The 4,624-nt window shown below is 34.5% G+C and overlaps 1 pseudogene; it reads left to right on the top strand.

Annotated features, from left to right (window-relative positions):
- Positions 1–2,693: 2,693 nt before the first annotated feature.
- Positions 2,694–3,979, top strand: LOC127102028 (topless-related protein 3-like; annotated as a pseudogene).
- The last annotated feature ends 645 nt before the right edge of the window (positions 3,980–4,624 follow it).

The following is a 4,624-nucleotide window of genomic DNA, read 5'->3' as shown; positions in this document are numbered from 1 at the left end:
ATTGATCTCAATCTCCAGATCTAATCTCCACGCTCCATTGTTCTGACTTTTTTTAATTCAATATGTTTCTCAGTTGACTAATGACTATGGTACGCGCGCGCTCCTGATCCATTGGATGTTGAAACGTCAATTAATGAAGTCATCCAACGCTTCCTGATTTTTCTATTTTCCTTAATTTCTGTTTTATTTTCTTTAAATCCATTTTATTTCAAAAATTCATAACTCTCTCATTTTAATTCCAAAAAATATGCGACCAATTGCATTTTTTCTCTTTTAATTTCTAGTTTCTAATGATTTTTAATATTTGTTATTTCATCATTTGCTATTTTTTAATAATTTTCTCTTTTCTGGCTATTTTTAATTCATTTTAAATAATTTTTGATATCCAACAAATACCAAAATATTTTCCTAACCTCTTTGAATGATGATGGATCTATGAAAAATATTCTCATCAATTTATTAATTGATTTGAGATTTATTTGAGATTTTAGTTCAATTAGGTTATTTTTATTCATTTTTAATTGATTAAAAATAGTTTCTGACTTTTAAAAATGCTGAAATTTTTTGTCAAACTTTGTTTAACCTTGTTGAACTTGGGATAATTCACTTGGACTTTTTAAAGTTGATTTGAAGTGAATTTGAAGTTTGACCTTTCTTTAATATTTTAATTCAAGTTTATTTTTAAATATTAAAAATGCATAAAATATTTTGTTTATTTCTTGACTTCCAATCTTCATCTCATTTCTGGTTTTTGGGGTTTGACCTTGATCCTCCCTATCTTTGGTCAACATTTATGGATTGGTACATTCCTTTTCATTTGATACACTTTATTTTCTTCATTTCCATTATCCATCTTCTTCTTCTTCTTCTTTTCTTTTTGATCAATGAGTTAAAGGTTGATAAGTTAGCATTGATTAGGGAGGTTTAATCTTCCTTGATTCAAATCTAATTTATCTTGATCAAATGATCAAGTGAATGGCTTTGCATTAATGATAGATTGCTTTCTAAATCATGCAAAGGACTTAAACCAATACAAGATCATTTCTCTTCTTCTTTTTGGCATGGCAAGTTGTTGGAACTTGGTTCACTAATCAAGACTTCTAACTTGTGTTGTTGCCTACATTATTATTGACCGGCCTCAGATAGTTGTGACTTCTACATAAGTCCAATTAAGATTGCTTAACATAGCGCTAAATTTGCCTTATGGCACACTAATTACTAACACTAACCATTAACAATTAACATTTACTTTTTGCTCTTTACTTTTATGCAATTTACTATTCCTGTACATATTATTCATTTGCTTTTTCCTTTGCTCATTTGAGCACATGTTTATGTTAATGCAATTTGCCTTTTGCTCACTTGAGCACATAATTGTGTATATATTATTGTTGTGCTTTTGTTTTGATTGTTGTGGACCAATGCAAAGAAATGGACAAATAGACTTAGTTTCTAGGACTTTTCCCTATGCAAATTGGAGTAAAAGGATCTTAATGTGAAGATGGATTAGAAGGACCAAACCTCTAAACTCACTCTTGTCCATTCTTGATTTGTTTCATAAAACTCTTGATGTGTGTGCTCTTGTGCTAGGGAATCCTATGAGAGCTCAAATTGAAGAACCATTGCCATCAAAAGTGGAAGATACAAGATGCATTGAGGATCTCTTAAGAGACTTGTTTGATTGTTGCTTGAGCTTACTATTGTTTTGTTTGCATATTCCAAAGGATGGGAGCTACTTGGATCATTAATATGATCTCAAGAGAGGAACTCCATTTGTGGTCTTGTTTCTTATCCTTTATCTCTTGTACGATTAGGACTTTAGCCATTCTTCTTTTTCTCTCCACTCTAACCCAAGCCAAAACCTTTTGTGCAAACATTTAACACTTCTTTTCAAACATTAGAAACCTAAGCCTTATGCTTTTGATTTTCGAACTTTCTTTTCATAACACTTATTTTGAATTGAACTTCTAAGTCAACTTTGACCATATTTTGTACATACTTTTTATTGGTAAATATAACTCATTCAAATGTCTTTTTGTGGTTTCAATGGCCACTTTCTTAAGCAATTTTTTTATAACCTTTAGCTATTAGGTTTGAGTTATCCTTGAGGTAGATATAATGCTCACCTATATCCTTAGTGATGGACAATGAGTCTTCCATGCTTATTATAGGGTTAACCCCTCACTAGCATGTTGAAGTTATCCTCATATGGTGGATTTGTGGTTTTAGGTTGAGTTTTCTCCCTTTGATAACAAAAGACCTTAAGGCTTTTGGACTAATCAATTCACCAACTTCTTTTGAGATTTTTACCCCGAACTACGAGGTTTTGATCCTAATCTTTTTTAAGATGGTACGTAGGCAGTGGGTTTATCCATCCAAACACGAATGTAAATAAACTTGTATATTCTCTTCTCATCTCTTAAATCATGTTTGTACAAATAAACTTTCACAAAATACCAACCTTACAACAAGTATGAAAAGGGTTCCCTAGGAGTACCTAAGATGTTTTGGGTGCTTAAAACCTTCCCATTGAATAACCAACCCCCTTACCCAGATCTCTGACATTTTTACTAGTTTTTGATTTGATAAAACTTTTAGGTTTTTGTTCGCTTTCTAACCATTCCTTTGGATAAATAGAAGTGAGGTGGCGACTCGACTTGTATGGTTTACCTTGGATTTAGTTAATATCTCTAATGGTAACGAATACCCTGCTACAGTCGGCGTGCTCATTACCATTTCAGGCAGCTGCAGCCAAGGAGGCTCCTATTTGTGTTAGTCGTGTCACATGGAGCCCTGATGGAAGTTTTGTTGGTGTTGCATTTACCAAACATCTGATTCATTTATATGCATACACCGACTCAAATGAGCTAACCCAGCGTATAGAGATTGATGCCCATGTTGGTGGTGTGAATGATTTGTCATTTGCTCTTCCAAATAAATAGTTATGCGTTGTAACTTGTGGAGATGATAAGTTGATAAAGATGTGGGATGTAAATGGACGGAGACTATTTACCTTTGAGGGGCATGGGGCGCCCGTATATTCAATTTGTCCTCATCACAAAGAGAACATTAAGTTTATATTTTCAACAGCCATTGATGGGAAAATAAAGGCCTGGTTATATGATAACATGGATTCTAGGATGGACTATGATGCTCCTGGTCATTGGTGTACTACAATGCTTTACAGTGCTGACAGAAGTAGATTGTTTTCTTGTGGGACAAGTAAAGGTGAAGAGTCATCCCTTGTTGAATGGAATGAAAGTGAAAGAGCCATTAAGAGAACATACAATGGATTCAAAAAGAAATCTACTGGTGTTGTGCAGTTTGACACAACCAAATACCTCTTTTTGGTTGCTGGTGAAGATGGCCAAGTGAATTACAGAGCCTTCCACGCTTGAAATTCAATAAGGAATGAAATATTCTCGCAGTCACTACTGTGGATAATGGATTCAAAATACTGGCAAATGCTACTGGTCTTAGATCCTTAAGAACAATTGAAACTCCAGCATTTGAAACATTGAGGTCACCCATTGAATTTGCTGCAATCAAGGTATCCGGCTCTTCTACTGTTAATGTTAATCCGGTCAACTGTAAAGTGGAAAGAAGCTCTCCTGTCAGGCCGCCTCCAATTCTTAATGGAGTTGATCCCATGAGTCGAAGTGTAGAGAAATCAAGAACTATGGAAGATGCATCTGATAGAACTAAGCCATGACAATTGTCTGAAATTCTGGATCCTGTCCAATGTCGATCAGTTGCCTTGCGTGACAACACAGACTCTTTCAACAAGGTTGTACGACTTTTATATACAAATTCTGCTGTCGGTGTTTTGGCCCTTGGTTCAAATGGAGTTCAGAAGTTCTGGAAATGGGCTCGCAATGAACAGAATCCTACTGGGAAAGCAACTGCCAGTGTTGTTCCACAACGTTGGTAACCCAATGGTGGTCTTCTTATGACTAATGATATTGCGGGTGTCTGTTGAGACAGTTTTTAAGTGTCGGGTTTTGTTATCGTATCCACAGAGATTGTAAGATATCACTGCCGTTCAATGGTTGAATTAATCTTAACTTAATGTAACACTAGGGTTTTGGTTTTAATCAAGTTATCTTGCATACAAAGTAATTAATTGCGGTAAAAGTTACGTTTTGATTAATATGAGAAATATTGTCAAAGTTAGGTTTCAATGATTACATTTGCTTTGCATGTATTTGCTCGGTCAATCATCTTATAAACTCCTTTAGATGATAAATTATTTCACAAGGTCCTCTCAATGCGTTTCTCTCGAACACCCATTGTGAGTTTTGCCATTTTGATCCATTGTTTCTCTCGAACACAATCTATCAAAATGACAACTTTTTGGTTCAACCTTATGGTGAACAAAATCATTCGTTACTATCTCTAGCTAACAAACAAGTTTGGATGAAAACCTAGGTCAAGAATCGGTAAACATCTCTCGATCAAATACCAACACAAAGAGTTTTAAATAGAAACAAAGTTTTCATCATATATTTACCGTTAAAGAGTTTACATATGAGGATCCTTACATTTACACACAAAGCTCGGAAATCACCTACATCTAACCTTGACAAATGGAAGACTTAGCTACTCATTTTCATGGTAGCTTGGT

This window comes from Lathyrus oleraceus, chromosome 7, assembly GCF_024323335.1.
Source record: "Lathyrus oleraceus cultivar Zhongwan6 chromosome 7, CAAS_Psat_ZW6_1.0, whole genome shotgun sequence".
Lineage (NCBI taxonomy): Eukaryota > Viridiplantae > Streptophyta > Magnoliopsida > Fabales > Fabaceae > Lathyrus > Lathyrus oleraceus.
This window is presented reverse-complemented; position numbering and strand designations above follow the sequence as displayed.